General features: G+C 40.6%; 1 protein-coding gene across 6 annotated transcripts in view; it reads right to left on the bottom strand.

The window, feature by feature from the left end:
• THSD7B (thrombospondin type 1 domain containing 7B) overlaps positions 1-23585 on the bottom strand; it is a 484878-nt gene that overhangs the window by 138096 nt on the left and 323197 nt on the right. The window lies entirely within an intron of this gene.

Below are 23585 nucleotides of genomic sequence, written 5' to 3'. Positions count from 1 at the left end.
GGAAAAGCAGCAGTGGGTGCTGGTCAGAGCACAGCCAGACTCCATCCCCTGAGAGCACAGCCCACACATGCAGCTGCTGATCTGCCTGAGGCACAAGAACTGAAGCAGCACCCTCAGCATCCCCAGAGCCCAGCTGATCCCTCTCACATGCTCTGCATTCATGCCTAAAGCACTGATTGTTCTCAGCCTCACTGAATGCTTGCTTTCCTAAAAGAAGCTGTAGTTAAGAAGAATGTTACAGTTTTCTATTCAAAATGCTTTATTGAAAGCATCCTGACCAATTCTAATGGCACTTTTTTTAAACTGATTGCCTTGTTCTTGAATAGTCTAGTGATTATAAAGCTAAATACTCAAGATATACCAAACAGATAGCATTTTATAGAAACTATTTAATCCATTTTCTTTCATGTCAGGGTGTAATAATTACAAAAGAGAAGATAAGCATGGCATTTTTGTAAATATATTTGCTAACAAACTTGTTCATTACCTAATGTACTCTCCCTCACTTGAATTCTTTAACAAGGTAACAGAGACGCACCATTCTGAGTGGAATTTTTCATTCATCTAAAAGCAAACTAAATTCTACCCAACAAGGGAAACAAAATAAGGAATGACCTAAACTCCTCCTTGAACTGAAGAGCTTGGCTTTTTTCCAGAAAATTAATTTTTTTTTTCATTGTCTTTTGCATTGCAGAAGGAGAAGCCTCTCCTACAGTCCTGAGTAATGCACTCCATGGTGAGCCACTGAACCAACAAGAATGTTTTGTTTGGAATCAGTCCAATCATAAACTGCACCTGTCTGTTTTACACCCTGCCTTGCAGCTCTGGTGCAGTGTCTCATTCTTCCCAGTGACCTGTTGTGCCCATCTCCCATGACACAGTTTTTAATTACTCCTGCCAAAGACATCCCTCCTGGCTCAGGAAAAGTGTCCACTGAACAGGAGACAACCAAGGCAGCAAAAATAAAAATCCCATCAGGCTGCAGTAACCAAAAGATCAACTCAATAACAAACCAAGTGTTCTCCTTTTGACATTCAATAATACAATACCATGCTCACTTTTAAGAAAGAGAATCTGCAAAGTCACTTTGAAGTTTTCATGTTTGAACATGTTTGGAGTCTCAAGTGACCTCCATGATGGGAAAGGCCCAAGACAAAGGAATTGCATTTCAGACCGTTCTGCACTGCTACTTAGAAGTTCAGAAATTTATTTTTTGCACAAGTGACTGCTGCAAAAATGCTGCATATTTAATGACAATTACCAGTTTGCCATCAATATTTCTCCTTGTAGCATTTCAAATTATTCAGTGGAAATAATGAAGCTGTCATCTAAAATACTACATGTATCGTAAAATTTTACGTCCCACTTAAATCTCAGAAAAGAATGACAATAAACTTTGATTAAATACTTGCCTGTAACAGAGTAAGATGTCAACAGGCAGCAGTAAATTCAGAGGGATTCCTATTGACTGCATGCCAGTTTGCTGAGAGCAACTGCATGCAGAGAAACTGTGTGCTGGCAGGATGCTGGCCTGGGCATCTCATCAGCTAAGGGAAATGTTACATTTAAATGCAATAACAATCAAATTACAATAGGAGAAATTTCTTATAACCCTCCTGAATGTCTTCATCTCATCACAACATCGCAGATTTATTTTTTTTCCCACGATGCACAACCAGCTCTAGAGAAAAAAGCAGCAGGGCTTGCTGTGCTCAGTGCTCATCTCCACAGATGAATGTCACACTCCACTGCAATCCTGGCTCCTGGCTGACTTTGCTTAATGCCAGTCAACAGGTAAGAACATCCGAGAAGAGAGGTGTCAGTTTGTCAGGGAAAGCAGTGGTGTATGGAATAAATTTAATTGCACTGGTCCATCACTATTATCAGAGCTCCAGGGAGGGGAGGGGGATGCAAAAGAGATGAAGAGGAAGGGAGGTCAAGAGCGTGAGAGAAGGTGAAGTTGTGAAATAGAACAAGGACTCACGGCAGACAAGAGGAAACACAAATAAACCAGGACATTCTTTAGGGGGGAGGAAAAACAAAAGAGAAGAGACAATCCTTAAGGTTTTGAGTCAAAAGACTAGGTCAAATACCACTACAAAAACATTTTTAGTTACATAATGCACAATGAAGAAAAAGGGGATAACAGTGCAGAATACAAGGAAAAAATAAAGACAAAAAGTACAAAAACGGAACAGATGCAATGATAATGAATATGGAAAAGCAATGTATGTCTGAAAATAAGTTACAAAATCTCCATAAAATCAGAGTCTCACCCAAATCTCTACATAATTGGCTACAATCCTGTCCCTTAGCTATGTCCAAGTGATCATTACAGAGGTTACAAGAAAAAGATGATGATGAGTATACAAAAAAACAGTACCTGTTTTTCTTCCCTATACATCCTGTACTGCAATTTGGACTGTTTATCCACAGTTTTTCCTCTCTTTATGAAAACTTAAGCAAACTCCTTTGTGACACCAAGGAAGCTGCCCAAAGGCTCAGCACAAGAGAGGCATGTCAGTGAGCAGCTGCCAGGCCTGCAGAGGAGGTCCCAGACCAGCTCAGAGCAGCATCTCCACACTCAAGGTTAAACCAACCAGCACACCTGCACAAGGCTACCCATGGACACAGCAGCTCTGCTCTTCCCCTACCCCACACAACAAAGACAAGTTGTCACTTCAAGGAATTTGCTGCACCTTCACCTGCTGAGCTCGGGCACAGAAGCAGAATTAGTTCTACCTCATGGCTGTTTGCACAACCCCTCCCAAATGGAAGGGAAATTACTCAAGTGGCAGCTGAGAGTAAACATGGGTTCACTGTATCCCCAGAGAAAAGCAGGGAAATTCAGGCTGCTGTTCCTAATAATTAACATAGCACAGCAATCTGAAAACTCAAAGTACAAGAACGTAACATAATCCATATTAGTGTTCTGCAGGACTTCTTTTTCCCTCTATTTCTTTCCAATTTTTTTCCCTTTTTTCTCTCCATTATCCCTTCTCCTTGTAATTGAGGGACTCTACACAGGTGGGTTGATCAAGACTGATTGCAATTAAGATTTATTGTTGAAATTGCTGCTATGGTATAATTGAAACAGGTGTCCCTCTATTTCCTTCTCTGTACTGCTTTGTTCCAAATGCTAAACAACACAAAATATTGTAGGAACCAATTACACAAATAATTCCAATGTATTACAATGTTATAAAATATACATATATTTTCAAAACTTTGAGGAAAAAAAGTATTAGTGGACTTGTTCATTCCAAAAGTGTACAGAATCCATTTCATCTTATATCTTTGCACAAGAGCAGAATTATTTTACTGGGAAAATTCAGGCACTTTTTGTTCAGAAGAAAGAAGGTGGCATTTTATACCTAATGCATCACATCTGTGAAATTCCAAACATTTTATTTTGAAAACTTAAGGTGTCATCTATCTCAAAACTTGAAAAAAAAAAATTATAAGGGGCTTATTACACAGGGCAAACTAACTCTCACACAGCCACTGAACCCAAAAAGAAAATGTTTGTGTTCAGACATGGAAAACTGTAAAGCTTTTGTAACTTCTGACTACTGTGATTTTTTTTCAGATTATGCTGCTCTTAATAATGACATGCCTTGTTCATTTCCTCATAAGGATGAGAAACCCATCACTGATTGTTATCCAAGAGATATTCCCAAAGTAAACATGCAATTTGCAATGTACTGGGAACAGCAGACCCTTTTTCTCTTGTAGCACCAGGAACCATCCCAACAGTGAGTTGGCATTAACACAGGACACTGAAAACTTGTAAACAATTGTGAAGCAGATGAGGTTGATCTAAGTTGGCAAAAGTCTTGTTTTCAGATACAGTGAATGCTAATGATAATAAATAATTGGAAATACCATCTGGACTCTTTAAAAAACATCTTTCTCCAAGTCTGCAATTGAATCTCTATAAAAAGAGGATCAATGCAAAAGAAAATGAAAACAGTAAATTAAAATTAGATTTATGCCAACTACTTAAAACTAAGAGCTCATTTAGAAGCAGTTAACACAAAAATGTGTTCTAGTTCAGCTGCAGAGTCTGGCCTAAGCTCATAAAGCAACTCTGAGAGCTCCCACTATCCATCAGAAAATGTTCAGAATCTGCAGGACCAAATACTAGGCTATTTTTTATTTTTATTATTGCTACTATCTTTTTCAATTTTGTCTCTAATTGATCCACAAATCTCAGAACTGAGCTTTTAAAAATTGCAATAAAGAAAATACACCCAGTACCACAGATGATCATCAGTCAAGGGTCTAGATGAATGTCTGAGATCTGTTCTTGACCAAAGCAATACAAACAGCAAGCCATGACCTTCAGTTCTTCAGGAGAACTTCCCTCTGCACACCCAGGTTTAGCCAAGCAGCAACTGTGCATGTAAAGTGCATCAGACATTTTTCAGCTGGGTTAAGTTACTTCTGGCTAATGTACCCTGACCTCTGCTTGAACCATTTTTACATAATAAAGCTGTGAATTTTAGACAGAGTGTTTAATTCCCACTGTATTTTGCATAGATCATTTAGTACTTAAAATGGGGATAAATCAAATGTAGGAAACACAATATTAACAATATTTTCTGCATGCTTCCACTTTGCCTATGAGGTGGAACTTTAATTACACCATTAATAACAATGCCTGCATTTTCAGTCAGTAGTGCATCATTCCTCTAGTGCCATTTAAACTGCATTTGGTCTCTAAACTGCCCCACCCTCTGGAACTGGCTCACTGATCATATTGGAACAGCAGCCTCATCCTGCTTACATCTCAGCTACCATGGCACCAGCAGAAGAATTTAAAAGCAGGAACCACTCATCATGACCTCAAATGGTTTATTTAGAGAAGTTTCCTGATATTTGCTCTCTCCAGAAAGTTTCTATAATTTAAAGGTGACAGTTGCTTTCAGGAACAAAACAAAACAAAACAAAACCAAAATCCATTAATGTTTTTCCCAATTATTCAGCATCCCAACTGTTTAAAACATATTTTTAAAAAAGGGGGTGTGTGCACCACTAGCTGCTTTGGTTTTCCCAAACTGAGTAACAGAGATAAACCTGAAGACCGTATCAAAAAATGTCAAAAAAAAAGGTCATTGCCAATGCTTTTGCAGTGCCCTCATGGTGTGCCCTGGGCTCACAGAAGGAGAAGACAAGCAAGGTGACAGAGGACAGCAGAAAGGAAGGTAAGGGAAGAAAACCCAGGAGAAGGCACTGCCTTTGTTGTCAAAATTTCACCAGCCTGGGGCTGCCTCAGAGAGGCTGAAGGACCATGTGCTGAGGTGGGAGCTCAGACAAATGATGTTTGCTGGGTTCAGTGCCAGCAGCTGCCCTCACATGCTGACCCAGTCCTTATTTGCTCCAAAGTAGAAAAGAAAAAAAAATATGAACCCCAAAGGGTCCAGATTGATACCAACCTGTCATCCCCTACCAGATTTTCAAGCTCCTGTTGGAGAGCTGCTGTTTTAACCTTGCTACCAGATTAAAGAAAAAATACAGAATCAGTAAATGGAATCAGATGAGCACACCTCACCCCATTTTTAATCACTCTGAAGTGCTGAAGCTGTCAGGAGACATTTGGACGTGCTTTGCACATATAAGAATAGAAACACAAAAAGCAAAGAATATCTGGCTAAAATTTGGTTTGCTTCCACTAAATTTCTTTGTGTGAAAAAAGCAATAACCTCTCTGCAACTTAGAAAATATTTTTGTTCTGATTATTCAGCTATTAAAATAGGAAAGTGTCGTTTTATGACAATTGCTTTCGGCAGGAGATATTTTACACTTATATTTGCAAGGAATAGGAATATAAGGAAGAACAATATTAAAACCTTCAGCGTTAATCTGTATTTTCAAAGCTAAGCACATTTTGACAAACTTTCTAATAGATGCTGTTCAAAATTCATAACATATATGAGCATGATTACATTATTCTAATTTATTTTCTCTCCCCTCATGCACAGCAATGAAATTTTACCTTTGAACTTATATTTATTACAACTTTCACTCTATGGAGGGCATGCAGGCACAGAAATACAATAAAGCTCTGCTAATTCCATACATTATTGAAATCCTAACAGTGCAAATGGTATCTTACTGTCTTCATGCATACTTAAAATTTCAATCCAAAACCTATTCCATTAAAAGGGATGGTTAAGCAACAGTATGTGTTTATTATACGTTTGTAAATTACTGTAGCGGAATTATATCTTATATATTCAGAAAAAAATTATGTAATACTAGTGTTTATTTAGGTGTTGTAAGCAAAAACTTGATAGATGCTAAATTATTGAGAGCTCCATCCATCAGAACTCCTTAGCACTATAAAAATGCAGAGAGGGGAAATGCTAGAGAATAACCTTTGCTCACCCACAGGCTGCTGTAAATTGTGTCTAATTCCAGCAGTAAAAATCCCAATGATTTCCCCAAACTATCAGGATCACTTTGAACTTAACTAAGCACAAAAGGAATTTAGACCAGCAGGATCAGGGGTCACCCATAAAACAGTGATACCAGGCCAAGGAAAACTTGGTGGACAGAAGAGCAACTGATCCAGCAATCCAGGTGAGGAGGAGCTCCTGCAGTCAAGCAGGTGACAGAGTGCAGAAGGTGACTCCCACTGCAAGGGCAGGACTGGCAGGAGCTCCTGCAGTCAAGCAGGTGACAGAGTGCAGAAGGTGACTCCCACTGCAAGTGCAGGACTGGCAGGAGCTCCTGCAGTCAAGCAGGTGACAGAGTGCAGAAGGTGACTCCCACTGCAAGTGCAGGACTGGCAGGAGCTCCCTTCCCCTGGCAGAGGTCACTACGCACATTAGCGCGGCTCCATTGATCGCAGCCCAGAGCGCAGCTCACACTCCTCAGAGCCATCAGCAGCACAGGCAAGGGGGGACTTTCTGCATACCATGTCCTCAGCACTTTCCTGGTAATTGTTCAGGCACAGATAAGGCACAAATAGGGAAAAAGCAGCAGAACTGAGTCCTCTGAAAACATTAACAGAAACAACGACAACCTTTACATTTGGCACTGATGCATCAAAAATGATAGCTATTATTACAGCTGTAATTATATGGCTGGGACTCAGAAGAATTACATTTTGCTTCTCTAGAAACACAGCCCAGTGTTTGACATCTAAACCCACAGGAACAGGTCTCCCCACCATGGCCAGTTTGCAGGACCTGAAGACACACTGCCAGAAATGGTGCAAAGGGCTCCCAAACTCATGGGGTCCTCCTGGAGGCAGACAGTGCCAGCTCTCAATTCTGGATCAAATTTAAGCTAGAGTCATCCTGTGCCACAGCAACCCCAGACAAGCCAAGCCAAACCTCACCCTTGCATGAATTCCCAGCACCAAAGAGCAATGCAGGGAGCAGTCCACCACAGCAACCTATGATGGTGTGACTCTCCTGCATGAAGGTGAACTTTCAGTATCAGCTATCCTAGCTACAGAGACAGAATTCAACAGAATCCTCAGAGTAAGGAGGAAAGTTTTTCTCTGAAACCAGATAAGCAGAGCAAAATTTCTACCTGATCTCAAGCAGTTAGTTGGAATATATTCCATTATGGACTTTAAGTCACCTCACTGGCAACACAACCTCCCAACATATTGAAAGCCAGCAGGAAATGTTGAATTAATACATATATGCTAACAAGCACTCCTACAGCCATGAATGTTTAATCCAGTTTTTCACTAGCTGACACAGTCCCCCCTGGCTGCTCTGTGGTTTGGAAGCTTTGAGACAAGGGAAGAACGAGAAGGCAAAGGGTGTAGAGCAGGAAACCACAGGAAATCAGTCAGAGGGAAAAGTCTCTGGAGAAAGCCCAGAGCAGAACATGCACAGCAAAAGAGGCAAGGCAGAAATGTTAACAACTGGAGTGGGATGGAGGAGGCAGAGAAGGGCAGGAAAGTGAGGATCCACGAAGTCAGCCTCTCTCTTCAGTACTTGTGGGGCTACATCTGCATGATGTGTAGAATAGTTCCCAGCAATATATAGGATTTTAACACTTGTGTGCTGTATATACAAAGAGATGCAAACAGAATGAGTTTTCAGACAGTGCAATACTGGCTGACTGCACAGGGCAACTTATTATACACTGGAAAAAAGGAAGTTCTACACACCTTTGGGGTCTTACCAATACATCTTAATGTTCTGGACCATGACAAATGATTGGATAACAACTCTTACTCCCCTTGTCATCATCCATCTTCTTAGGAGGCTTATTTCTTCAAATCCTAATGATGAACCTTCGTAGTCACATATCTGAGCAGTGAAAATTTATTGCCTTTACTAGAAAATGAAATTTTCTTCCAGGAGAACTGCACTGGACACAAAAGGGCAAATTTCCACCCTGGAGTATATGGATGCATTTTCTTTCTCCTTAGTGGAAACTATATACATTTATCCAATGTCAGGATTTGGGCCAAAGGGTATCTCCTGTGTTAATAAGAATGGCTAATTTCCAATTAAATAAGCTTACAGATCATAGAGATGCCCTAATGAGAGGAAAAAAAAAAAAAAAAAAAGATGAGGCCACATACTAATCCTGCTTTCACTGCACATATTTAATAGGGCTGCCAAGGCAAAGTCTCCAAAATACTTACTAATTACACTGGACTGCCTCCAGCCACTGTCACTGCCAGGGAATGGGCAAACTCTGCAACAAACCAACCCACTAAGAGTTCAGAGATGATATTATTATTTTGGAAAAGCCTTGAAGGGGTCAAGAAACAAGACAATAAAGTAGCTCAGGACTAATTTGGACAGAAAATAGTCTGTGGACTTCATAAGCAGCTGCAGAAAAATATTTTGGCACAGCTGGGAGCAGCTCCCAAACTGGAAGGTGCAAAAGTGTAGAGTAGATTCTCCACAGCATCATGTTGGAAATAAATAAACATTATCCCCAGCAGTTACAGAATCTGTAGTGCAAACTGGAGTATAAAAGGAAATACATCCATAGGGCAGAAGTCTATAAATTCTGCTGAAATAATCCATAAACACCATCTTTTTTGTGTGTTCAGTGGCAAGATATGATACCCCAAGGGTGGTCATTCCCAACACAGGGAGATCCCAAACACCAAAGGATGCCTGGAAGATCTGAAGGCAGGTCACTAAGAAAATCGAGTTCCTACATTTGTCAATCAGTAATGAGAACTAGCAAATCTGTGCAGGTGGCCTCACAAGAAACACCACCAGGAACAGTCTCTGCAGCCTTCTCACCAAGCTGCAGCTGAGCCATCAACAGCTCGAGTCAGGAACCTCCACTCCAGCTTCAGAGTGCAAGAAGGGTTGAAAGAACTGCAAGTGCCCAGAGCAACACCATAAATATTGATCACAGTGCTCATTCCACTTCATTAGCCATGGAGCACACAATGGCTCCCGAGGGACAGGAGAAGGCAGGACCAATTTCAGCCACACTGCCACACTGAAACACAAACCTTGTGGAATATTATTTTAATTACTGCTGCTTATCCATGCCAATTTCAGCCTATTAAAAAAATGTTTCTGGACAGTCAAAACTGAGCTGCCAGAAAGGTACATCCACACTACATGAATCAGCTCTGTGTAATGATACCCAAGAGAGCTCTGCAAGCAGCAAAAAGCAGTTTTTCAGCCCAGCACCTCACCCTGGGCCAGTTAGAAACACAGGTCATTAACCAGCAGGGCTTTTGCTGCTGCAGCTGTGGAGTTTCTGAGCCACAAGCTGCTGTCTGGCAATGAAGGGACCCTATAAACTCAGTACCTTATTCAGACTGACTTACTGTGGTGGGCTGATCCTGGCTGGGCACCAGGGGCCACCAAAGCCACTCTGTCACTGCCCTCCTCAGCTGGGCAGGGGAGAAATGATCATGGATTATCATGGAAGGTCCTTGAGGTGAGTTAAGGGCAGGGAGGGATCACTCACAAGTTACAGGCAAAACAGACTCCACTCAGGGAGATCAGTTTAATTACCAGGATAATGAGAAATAAACCCAAATCTTAAACCACCTTCCCTCCCCTCCAGGCTTCACTTTAATCCTGATTTTCTCTTCCAGAAGCCACCCCTGTAGCTCACTTGCTACCAAAACCTTGACACTCAAAGCCAATGCAACTACATAGTACAGTACATAAATCCTAAACCATTTAACCTTCAAAAATATATGTCTGGGAACCCTGCCAGAGAATATTTGAAAGGGATTACAGCAAATGTATTAGTCGTCACTTAAAATTAAAATATGGATTTGAATTGGAACTTTATATAAGGGGGACTTTTCCCCCCAAAATCTGTTAGTTAGCAACCATGCTGAACGAAGGGGAAATTGTACAGTCAGCTCAGACTACACAGGGCAAGCTGATATATTTTAAAAGCTACGTTTTTATCCACTGAAATAAAACATTTTACTTTCTTATTTTTCTACTTTAATCAGAATATAACCTCATTAAATGACAGTGTGTGAAAAGAACATATAAACTAGAAAGAAAATATAAAAACTTTCTGAATAATTTAATGTTTATTGCTTTCAGACTTTGATATTCTGGTCTTTACTACTTAAATGCAGTTTAAATGTATTACTTGCCACGGCCTTTATGTTAAACCCAGTAAGTCTGCAATTTGTGATAAAACTCCTTATCTCACTCTTTCTGAACCTCCACAGAGATCCAAGGTTAATTTGCAGATAATATTACTTCATGAAATAATTATCTTAGTCTATAGTACTTAAAATAGCTGAATTCAAGGCAGATGGTTTAGCAAATGCAGCTGCTGGGGCAGCAGGATGAGGCTGCTCCCATGGCACACACATCCCCACCTGGCAGAGCCTGGGCACCCCACACCTGCAGCAGCCCCTCCTGCAGGAATCCAGCACAAGGATGCTCCATGAAAATCAGGGATCCAGCCCCACCCACCTCCCCCTCCAAGCCCCCAAATGCCAATGGCAAGGCAGCTCTGCCTTCCTCTTCACAACCCCAGCACTTGCTGAAAAATTACTCTCTCCAGCCATTCCTTCCCATCCTGCTAATTTTTCCAAGCATCCTCCTATTAAACTACACAAATATATCCATTTAGTAAACATCCCATTAACCAGGTCAGCATACAGTGTTCACAACTTATTATGGAGCTCCACCAAATCAGTCACAGAAGCAATTATGCAATTTTAGAGCAGACAACTCACTTTAATCTTCATATGGGGCCGAGGATGTACATGCCAATGTTCATTCACAGGACTCATTCATTTCCAAGTATTGTATTCCGTTTGTTTCAACCTCACTTACACAGCCCTCGTGTCTTTTGATTTGTAAGTTTTGTGGGCTGTCAGAAAATATGAGCTCAGAGCTCCACTCCTCATGTCAGGGATTTTTTAATTGAATTTAAGGGTATTTATACACTTCTAGTGCCTGGGGGCACTGGGAGAAGCTGGGCTACATATTTAGAACCAAGACATAAAGCCTTACCTATCAGTAACAGTAAACAAGCATTAAAAAAAAATTAAAAAAAAAAAAAAAAGAAGAAAGAAAAAAAAATACTCAACAACAAATATTAAAGAAGTGCAGATCTTTCCAGAACTATTTAAAATAGGTGGTTGTAGAGATAAGAAATCAGAGCTAAGAATCTGGGATGCTACAGCTACAACACAAGGGAAAAAAATGCCTGTTAAAATCCCAGCTTTATTCAAAGACATGCATTTATTGAAGCATCTTGGGATATGGGATGCCATATAATATTAACAAACAAGAACATGCTCTGTCAACCACATGCAGCACCACAGACATTTTGAAGACCTAAATAAATAATGTATTAGAAAACCTAGCCTAGGCTGAATTAATTCAGACTCCAATGATATAAATGAACAGCAGTAGTGGAATTATTTCCCTGGGACTTTAGTCATATATAGCATTAAAAGTAAAGGCCTTAAGATACTTATTGATAAGCAAGAAAGTGCTATCTTTAGATCTATGCATGCCCAGGGAGCACTCTGCCCAACTTAGAGTCTCAGAGCTTCCAAGAGAGTTACCAAAGCACTCAGCTTTATCTGCAAACACCATGAAATAGAACAAAACACCCTCTTGGCTCTAGTCCCCTTTGACACAGCACTAAGTGTACAACAAACAGTGCTGACATGGCATAAACTTGGGAAATCCACTGAAAATGGGGGCAGGGGAGGGAGGGGATTCTACATCTGGCAACAAAAAATGGAATTGGAACTTCCAGGATCATCTTGGTTTTTTCAATGTACTATGGGCAGCCAAGCCCACCCCTCCCTGCTTCAAGCATTTATGGAGCCTTTCCTACAGAACTGCCCAACACTGATGAAGTTCATGAGGACTTGCCAGCTCTGCTGGATTTTCACTACAAAAATGATGTGGTTGTTGATGTGACAACCACAATTGCCAATAATGAATGGAAACAAACCCCAGATGGGGGACAGACCTAGGTACAGTACCAGAGGAGATGTGGAAAGGGGCCAGGAAAACCTCACACCAGCTGGAAATGACTTTGTCCCTCCAGCAAAGCACCCTGGGCTCACCCAAACTCCCTGCTCACTTGCTAGTGTCACTTTACAACCATCTCACTCCAGATGCTGAGCCTGAATCCCCATGGACAACACTGGTCACAAGACCAACCCAAGAACTTTGTGGGATTATTTTCTCCTTCTCAGGAATATGAAAGGAAAAAGCAGTGTTGTTTGTCTGTGTGCTACTGCCCCAATCCATGTGGGTGTGTTGGCTCTTTTTTATCAGGTTTTTTTTTTTTCTTTTTCTGGTCTTGATAATTATGAGGTCAATGTGGGGGTTCATTGGTAACAACACCATCAGGCAACTGATGGGAAAATACAAACCTTGGCTGTTAGAAAGGAGCTGGGCAAATTCATGCCTATGGTCCACATCTCCATAGGAATTTTTTAATAAAGCATCTATTTTAAGAACCATGACAAAAGGTGACACTAAAATTATACAGCAGGGGAAGACCAGGCTTCAAACTGCAAAATGCATCCCAACAATCCAGCATGATTCTGTTTCTAAGGAAACTCCACCTCAGATATATATATATGTATTTTCTCTCCAGAAACTTGGCTCTGACATTAGCAAGCTGCCTAAAGATACAAACTGAACAAACTGTTTATTTAGAAAGGGACCATGAAATATCTTATCCTGTTACTTGTTTAACTCTCCTAAACAAAGACACTACCTAATTTGAGGCAATTACAGCCGTACTTCATGCAGACAGAAAGAAAAACACCATACAATGGAATTTTAAATTGTTCTCAATCTCCTCACAGAGCTAATCTCTTTCTCAATTCACTAATTCACATTCACTCCAGCACTTCACAAAAGCTCCCATTTATTAAATACGAGATTCAATTCACAGATAAACAATTCAATAATGTAATTTACACTTAAAATAATAGCTTGGCTTCAAAGTTTGGGGGAAATTAAGAGTTTTCCCTCTTTAGCATCATTTCTTGTCACAACTTCAGAGCTGAGGTCGTGTAATCGAGGTCCTCTGAACTTGTGTTTCCACATGAGGCAGGACCTATGTGAGAATTGAATCTTGTCTCACAGAACTGACTGAATTCAGTGGGAAATGTGCCAACAGGGGCAACAAGAGCATTTAGGAGCCACATCTTACAGCTGTTTTCCATGCTCTCCAAATTCTCTACTACCTCATCACATTTTTCTCTTTCCATTTCTACCACCTGACTAATCACGAATTGCTGCCTAATGAAGAGTGCTGGCATTACAATACTTAATTAGAATTAAGAGGAAGATTTACTTTAAAACCTGACTGACCAATATGCCCCAGAGCCAATCTCAGTAGTGCAGAACTACCCCAAAATTTCCACGTTCCAAATTCTTAATTAAAAGTTTGTCAAAACTTCTTGTTTTATGGGGGGAGCTTTCCCCTCCAGCATCCATTAACCTCAAAACAAGTGACTAAATTGTTTTTAAATCAGCTCTACTTCATAAACAGCTTGATAAAAAGAAACTCAAAGAAAGTACAAGACTTATCTTTCATTTCCACTCAACAGCCTTCAGAACTACTGTACAAAGGTGGCTCTCACAATCACTCCTGTCCAGCACCAAAGGAATTTCAGCTGCAGAAAAAGCTTTCTGTAGGGCCACCCAGCAGGGAAGGATTAAATTACACAAAAAAAGCCCTGCTTTTTTCCCTCCACTGAAGGGCTGTGGTCAGAGATCAATGTGAGCAGATGTATTGAAGTTGATGGAATTGTTTTCCTACTGGAGCCTTGGGAGAAGGTTGGTGCTGACACCCAGAGCACAGCACAGAGCCAGACCCAGGGTGCAGCTCCTGCCTCAGGAACTGGGAGCTCTCAGCCCTTCCTCCTCCACATCCCTCCTCTCCCTCACCCCAATCCCTCCTGCAGACTGAGCTGCAGGGCAGCCCCCAGCCCCCCACCCCCATTTCTTACAGATATTCACTACCAGTCTCCTGTCTGCAAAATCAGGTTTAGTTTATTTCTACTTCATACAGAACTTAACTGGCTAATTTTGAAACATTTTTTCCTCCCATGAGTCATATCATGCGATTTGCACTCCATCCCACTAAACCTCATACACAGAATGCAATAAAACACAGCCAGTCACTTCTTTACCCTAATGATCTCCTGTTTAATTTAAGCCTTTTATATTGTTCTGACTATTTCTCTCAGGAAAGAAAAAGTCTTGGCTAAAATAATTTTGAAATATAAATTGGGCAATTTTGTCTCTATTAAGAATTTGAAAAATATCACATGTGCCAAATAATATTTTCTGGCTTGACTCAGCCTGCCAACCTAAGAAAATCAGAATTTGCCATTGTACAATTTATCCATCAGCTGAACACCAGAAAATCTTGAAACATTTTATTAATGAAAGCAAAATGCCTTCGAGACTCTACTTGGGATGATGAGGATAAAAAGATGACATAAAGCATCCCCATTACTTATATTGCCCAAGAAGCTGTGAGTTTTAAAGTCTTTACATAAATGTTACCAAATCATGGTCAAGGAATGTGGTATGCCCTCTATCTTATCTACATATGAGAAACCCTCCAGTAGAAAAGTCATGAAATCCTTAAGCCCCTTTGGAACCCACTTAATCCAAGAAAACAGAACTTATGGATGAGATGAACCCTCACTGTCACTGCTCCTCCTGGTACCTTCAGCCACATTTGGGTCACAGATGCAGCATTTTTTCATTAGTAATGCTTTTCAAACAGATCCTTCCAACCTCCTTCCTCTTTCATTCTCCTACTTAATTTTAGAATTTGTCACCAACCTACCTTTTTAACACAGTACTAGAACAATCCCATTTTGTTCACATCTTTTTCTGAATCAGAGTTCCCTAAGAAATATAATAACCCTCCAAAAAGAATATGAGGTACATATACATGAAGTTCTGATTAGTTTAAAGAAAACAGACAAGCAGGTATTTTGTGCCTCATTTCACTGAGAAAACAGGAATTCCAGTTGGTACTTTACAGGTATTTTTCTTGTTTTGTATTGAAGCAACTTGGGGTTTTTGTCTAGAACAGGAACAAAACCAAATGAAACTATTTTACCATTTCTTTTTCAGATTAAAAAAAAATAGCTGTAAATACTTCAGCAGTTACAAAATACAATATAAGAACTTTATTGCAGTCTCATAATCAAAAGGTTAGAAAGCATCAAACTCAATAAAGGCTTCTCAGACATTAAAAGCAGCTCATAAAAAAAAAACAGTTTTAAAGTATATGTATGCACTAGCCTGGTACATAAATGCTAATCCTTCCATGAAGTCTCTTCAAAGCACTTGCACCAAAGTGACAGACCTACAGGTCACACACACCCCCCTGCTCTTTAGGTAACCTTTACCACAAGCTCAGATCAACACAGGTCAAACTTATTCCTTAACATTTAAAACAAAAAGGGCAATACAGATCTTGCCATATTAACTGATGTTTATATTTTTCTTAATGTTATAACTCCCATTTCTGAAAGATCTACCTCGACCCTTTGTTCCTAACCTACAAGTGTTTGAAGCTCACATTAATTTTTAAAAAACATCAGCCTGTTGCTCCCTCTCAGTGCAAGAGGGAGATGGGTATTTGAAAATCCATCCCCTCTCTGCTGAAACAGCCATAGGGAAGAAGCAGCCTTTGCCCTCATCATTTTAGCACTGCTCTGAAGTCTTGTAAAACATCTTCTGGAGACAGAGGGTATCAAAAAGGAGCACTAGATACTGAAAAGAATCGTGGTTTTGCATAGCAATTCATTTGAGGACATTCTGCACTGATCACAAGCTCACACTTAGCTGGCACAGGAAAAAAAATAAGTTCACAGGTGGCTGTAATACCCTATGTTGACAGCACAGGAAGGATGAAAGCTGGCTTAATTCCTGATAAACTCCACTGCATCTCCCTCAGCCCAATATGAGGAGCTAAAATTACCACTGGATACCAATGGTAGCTGCCTCCTGAGTGACTGACACACCACCAGCATTTCTAAAAACACAGCCACAGCTTAGCTGGAAATCATGCAAGACATTTACATTCAAAGATAAAGAAAATAAATCAGAGTATGCTTGAGTTTAACCTCACAATTCCAGCCCACAACCTTCCACCTGTCCAGCATTAGATATTTGAGCCTGTACTTTAGAGAAATATTCCTGACTGCAAGACAGTTATTTACACTATTGCAATAATCATTTATAGACTTCTCCATTTCTGTCTTCCTTGGCTGGTGGGACACATGTTTGCTGTAATCTTGAATGAAGTAAAACTGCTAAAGTGTGACTAAGAAGAGAAAGCTCTGACATTCCTGTGGCTTACCTAAAAATTAACCTGAAACTGATCTTCTGCTCCTTTTGCAGACATCAATTTCAGCAGAGGATTCAAAGACAGTAAATTCTCCTGAACGTGGCAGTGTGTGTCCTCACATTGTTTGTGCACCAGTTATACAGCAGGGCACAATCTGAATTTTGATTTTTTTAAATGTTTCCAGCAGGAGACATCAAATATTTGGCACAGTATCAGCTGCTGGGAGGTAAGACTTGATGGAGGTAACTAAATCCACTCCACCTGGCTCGTTAACAACCAGTCTGCTCAAAGAGAACATCAATCTTTATGACTACAAGAAGCACAGGTCCCAAATCTAGTGAACAACTCACACATCATCCTTCAGGATTCCTCAAACACTCATAATTCTCAGCCCTGCTACTACACTGCAGCATCCTTCTTCCTCCTTCCTAGGCTGCTAAATGAGAAATATGGATCTTAGTTAATTGCTAGAAAGCTTTGCATGTTGCCTTGTAGAATCTATGTTTCTAAAAGTCAGGAAAACACAGATTTGGGATGGCAGCTCCAGTGATGGGGTATAGTGAGATACACTCAGGAACTAAGAGGGAAGAACTTATTTCAAACTTATATTTCGCAAATTGAACATAGTAAGTATTTTCTCTGAGAAATTAAACATAATCTGCAAATTAATTTAATATCACCAATCCATTGCAAAATGAAAAATCACAGAACCTCCCAAGGAAGAACTTGGCTTTGCTGAGATTGGACTCTAAGAGGTCTTTTCCTATCAAAGTCATTCCATGACTTGTGTTAAAACAGGACTGGTCAGGTGGCTGCTTGCCTCATGCCCTGAAGGAGGAAGAAAAGCAGCTGCCCTGTGCCCTTGCAGCCCCTTCCTCCTGCAGGGTGGGGATGCTCCTGCCCCTTGGGATGCTCTGCACAGAGCAGGGATCACAGACACCCCTGGGGACTACAGGACACACTGGGACTGACCTGGAAGCACAGACAGGCAGCTGAGCACCCACTTGATACTCAACCCCCAAAGAGTCTTCAGCTTCTCCAAGTGCAGAGCTTCACTGTCAAGCCCTGGCAGAACATAATATTGGATCTTAAACTAACATGGCTTTGATTACCTTACTTCCCTTTACTCCTCGCTTCAATTCCAACAGGATTTCAGCGTCTGCTCTGGCAATTGAGTTGTGTGAATAATGGATTTCTGTTTGGGCACTGAACCAAAAAAAAAAAAAAAAAAGAAAAAATAGGAAAGGGAAGAAAAAACTAATGTTTAAAGTAGAATTGAAGAGTGACTGGGGGAGGATATAGGAAAAAAGTAAATTCAAGGCAAGGTGAAATGGTTGTTAAATCTAAAATGAATATTTTGCTTCTTCTAACAACCTTTTTTAAAAATGTTTTGCATTTTTAATTTTGCTTAAGACTAGTTCATTTATTAAAAAAAAAAAAAACCCAAAACATTAATCATTTAATCTAAAAAATGCTGAAGAAAACATTTTGTCTCTGAAATACTATTCCTCAGTTTTACAAATAAAACTGCCAGATGGAACAGAAACTTGGAAACAGATGTATTTCAACCCAAATGTACTTTTTCAGTGAACTTATTAACACTGAAAAACAAAAATCCTCTTATCCTCTTGGCAAGCGCCAGGTTCTAGATTCCAACTGCCTAGAACCAAAGAGATGGCACAGGAAAATAAAACAGAACTGCTGTGCTGAAATTCCCCTCAGCAGTACTGCCAGAACCCCTCTGGCAGCAGTGTTTTCTCCTAAAGTGGAATAAAATGCCCTTTGGCAGATGGTCCATGGCAGGGAGGTTCAGCCCCCACAGCCACGAGTCCTGAGACCTGCCAGGTGTTGTTCAGCTGGGAAGGATGCACAGACACCACCCTCAGAGCACCAGGTGAGGCAGAAGGTGCTGAGGATGGAGTTTTGTGGCAGGTCCCTGGACCATCCTTCAGGTGCTCCATGGGGAGGGTCAGCAGCACCCTGGACTCTGCTCCTCTGGCTCAGCACCTGCATCCCCCTGGCACTGCCTGAGCTGTGCATGCATAAGGAGCAGAGAGATTAATCAGCACTGGTATAAACACTGTCCTGAAAACAAAGACACTATTCATAACAAGTTTGGATTGCCAGGGTGGATGGGGCCCCAAGCAAACTCAGGGCACCAGAGGGGATTAGAAGATAATCATCTTCAAAGTCCCTTCCAACTCAAACCATTCTCTGATCCCATGAATTTTAACTGCCACAAACCAAAGAAACCCTGACACCCAAGCTGACAGTAAGGGGAGGCAAAGACTCAGCAGCTTTTGAGCTGTGCTTAGATTTGTTAACCAGGAGTAGAGTAGAACAGCCTGAATCCAGCATAATCACATGACCTTTGCATTAATCCCTGTTGTTGATCTAATAATTTTCTGATTACAACAATTAAGCCTTTGGGTATGACTTATTTCATATATTTGATTACTTAGACACCATGCTGTTCACTGTCTCAGAGAAATCCTCTTTGCTACTAATAGTTCTTCTGGTATGAATCTGAACAAGCAGAAGCAAATTAATAAATGATGACATGGGAATTCCAGCAAAATAGATTGATGACTTGTGGGTATGATTCTGAATGATAACATTTTACAGTCTACTCAAGAGCACTGCTAATAGGCAAGAATTTGTTTATGGCATTGTCAGAAACATTTATGAAATGTTGGAAAATGAATTATTTATTTTATGAGTCATACTTGTTATTTCATGAGTTTATTGTTACAGTTGCTTTTACGTATGTTCTCAGGTTGTACTCCTTACCATAATGACTACTCTGCACAATGGGCATTTCTAAAAAAAAAGGTCTGGCTCAACATTTGCCTTGTTTCAGTCTCATTTTCTATTATCAACACAGCCTAAAACAGATACAGGAAAATGGCAATAAAATGGGTGCCCAAATTCCTTCATCAGACTGAACAGCATGTTTATATATTTTATAGCAGCTAAATTAAACAACTGTGAAATTACCTCTGAAGGACAAGTACTCCTGTCTGGACTGAAGTTCTACCTGCTGACCCTCAGCCAACCCTGCTGTCTGAATGTCCCCTGACTCACCACACTCAACCTGCTTGTACCACTTAAAAAGACAAAAGAAGCAAAGCACATAAAACAAAACAAAAAAAAAGAAAGACAATTCATTTTGGCTACCACACAACTTCATTTGAAAATGAAAAAAGTTTTGACCATGTTCATGTTTTGTGAAGTGGAAAGTTTTCAGAGAGTTCCTTTCATCTGGTCAATGCACAATAATGTTTGTCGTGCTAATCAAGGCTGCCCAAAATCAAATGTCAGCCACTTGCAGCTATCTGCCCAAGAACACATTACTAATAGGAATTATTCAATTCCTTGTTGAACAACCAAAAACAGCCACTCTGAGAAAAATCACAAATAATTCCTGAGGTGGCTGTACATACAAAAAAAAAAGAGCTTTCAAATAATTTTTTTTATCTGAATTATAGATCAATGTAGCCAATGACACACACAGTGCAATTTTTAGTACAATCATCAATTTTCCTATACTGTTCTTTTGGCTTCACAGACTTTCCCAAACGTATCCATTGACCTTCACCAGCTAAATAAAAAAACACCATCATGAAAACTTTTATTTAGGAGCAGCATACAAAAGAACTTCTCTATTCTATGCATTACTTCACATTGCATTTCTACACATTATCTAATTTCATTTGACTTATTACACTACTGCCTTTTGTTGATACAGAAGAGAAGCACTCAAGGGATATGGACCAGACACAAAGAGTATCTTGCTCATGTTCAGTAACTTATTAACAGAGATTAGAGACACTCCTAGGTGGGAGCAGACACCTAATAATGGCAAAGTAATGAGATTACTATTGTCTTCTCATTACTCCTCATCTGTGCTAAAGTGCTGCAAATCACAAATTACAGACTCCAGCTACTACATAAAACCCTGCTGTCCATAGTATGTGCTCTGTGGAACCACTTCATTATTACAGATTAACCTCTTTAAGAAACAAAAAAACACTTCTGTACCTCTAGGCTGAGCACAAGTGTTTCATCACTGAAGTTCATGCAAGCCCTTACACAGAGATGTTGTTTTGATAGGGAAGTCTTCAGAGAAACCCCAAAAAATCAGAGCTTGACCCATCTGTGAGTCACCCCCAAGCTGTCCAAGCTCAGGCCAGCAGCAGTTTGTTACCTGGGCCTGTGTAACAATCTCACCAGAAAGGATTGCTCTTTATCATGGAAAGAAAGGACACTACGAGGGACTCAAAGCCTTTAGCTGGAGAAGGAGGCTCTTCAGCCCCTGCTCACCTCTCTCATGGCATGGGCTGGCACCATGGACAGTACCTGGCAGAAGGAAAATGCAGTGACCAGAAGCTCTTTTGGCAAGGGAGCAAACAGAGTGCACATGGCAAAGGGCTCCTGTGTCTGAGCCTGGAGAGCCCAGCACCACACAGCTGAGCACAGGGTTCAGCCACTGGGGATGGACAAGGCAGGAAAGGACAAGAAGCCTGATGGCAAACTCCTCTGCAGCACAGCTGACACCAACAGCACAGGAGCTGCTCGTGGGGAGAAGTGAGCACACTGCAGCAACAGCAGGGGAGCATCACGTCACAAAGTCTGGCATTTACATGGAAACGAAGACATCTTGCCAGCAGGGATACAGAGACAACCCAAAGTACCCTAATCAACACACTCCAGGCCCAAATGAACTGTTAAGATGATGATGTACTGGATTTCGGCATTTAACAGGGTCCAAAAATTTTTTTTTTTCATCCCTTCAGGCATTTAGTAGGAATACTGAGCAACAATGCCAAGCATGGATGACAGAATGACTGGATAAATCACTGGATTTTAGAGCTGAAGTCTACAAAAGATGCTTAAGTAAATGAAAATAGCAGCACACAATACAGCTTGTTCTGCTTGTACAGAATAATGAACATGTGCACAATGCATGGACACATGGACAAAGCATGGACACAGGCCTTATGCTATTTCACCTGTAAATGACACATCTCAGCTCAACATAACTCCCTTCTGACCTCCTACTGCAACCAACCAGCTATTCCAAGTAAAACACATTAAGCAACGCTGACACTCTAACTTTTATCCAAAAAAACCCAGACTAATTTTTGTAAAGGAAATCTAGGTAAGAGAATATTATAGAAGGAAATAAATAAGGTTATGAACAAAGCAACTACATTAGTGAATTGAGAGAAGAAACAATTTGACTCTTTCCAACTTCAACTCTAAGGATTCTTCCTCTCATACACAATTAAGACTTCAGAAAGTCTTCAGAGTAGTGTTAAGCAGTGATTCTAACCTATGTGACCTTGGTAACCTGGGTATTTCCTGGTGAAACCATCTCAGTTTTAAGTGGACACTGATCACATCTAATGACAATATTTGCCTCAGGCTGGCAGGGTGGTAAGGGTGTTCCAACATATTTTTTTGTAACTAGAATATGCACAGAATAATTGAAATGAAAAGGATACTGTAGAATCTTCCAATACCTTGTTGCACAATTGAGTGAAGAAAGGACCCTTCAAAGGCCTGGCTTCTGAAGGATCACAGCCACAGAGAACAGTTTGATCAGAGATCAGTGAGCATGCCATGAAACATCCTTTCTGTCCCCAGCACAAGAGGGGGGACAGAGATGGATGCTGGTGCAGCTTTAACAGTGTAAAGTACATGTTGCTCCTCAGCAGTGCCAGCCTCCATCTGCACACATCCTGCTGGCCTGGTCCTACAGCAACCATCACACACCAGCAGGGACCACTCAGGCAAAGTTCAGTGAGCTCTTTGCTCTCCTCGACATTCTGCCTGTGTCACTTTTCTATTTTTTCCCCTCATTGTCACAAACTAACAAGAAAACCACACAGATTTAAATATATTTCAGGAGAACCCATGCTATCCAGCCAAAGCAGCCATTATCTCTTTCTGACAGGTTCTAATGCCTTGTAAACAACCCACTAGATTAACCACTTACCAATTAACCACTTGTTACCACCTTGAAAGTGTTTCCTGTGATTGGTCTCACCACCAAGTAAAAGAGGAATTCTCCATTTCAGATACAATATCAGGCTCTAAAGTTGCACAATTTTGCCACTTTTGAGATGATAGCACAGTCTTGCTGTGACTAAGGACTGCAAAATTGTGCTCCATGTAATTGAATCTAAAGATCTGACAACAGTGACCTTATCAAGAAATGAAACTTTTGGCTGAGGTTCAAACCATACACAAGAAATAACATCTTGCTGGCTGTTTGTAAACGTCACATAAAAATGTACTTATTCATTATTAGCAACTTGTACACTGAGCACTCTGCAGGTCTCAAACTGCTGCCAAGGGAAGGATTACTCAGTACAATCATTTAATTTACATCTTAGTCTTGTATTAATTTTGGCAGCACAACCGAGCATCCCTGTTCATGACTGTAACAGTGTTATCCCAACGAGAGAATTATTCAGACCACAGGCTAAAAATTGAGGATAGAAGTAATTCTGGGAGCTGGATTGATACTCTGAATACCCATAGAGCTGCTGATCTCAGTGAGCACCCTGATTTAGTATAAATATCCCACTTTTGTGGTAATAAGGTCAGCAATGACAACACACAACCTACACTGGTGAGCCATCCCCTTTTGGATAAAATGGAACTGAAGGCTCCAGGCACAATCCTGGGTTCTCTCAGCCCCAGGCCTTAAGGAGCAGAACAGTCAACTCAAAAACCTGAAAGTTCCATAAAAAATTCATTAAAGAGACATTGTATACAAGTGCAAT

This window comes from Erithacus rubecula (assembly GCF_903797595.1).
Source record: "Erithacus rubecula genome assembly, chromosome: 8".
NCBI classification, from domain to species: domain Eukaryota; kingdom Metazoa; phylum Chordata; class Aves; order Passeriformes; family Muscicapidae; genus Erithacus; species Erithacus rubecula.
The sequence above is the reverse complement of the archived record's forward strand: the minus strand, read 5'-3'. Positions and strand labels throughout refer to the sequence as shown.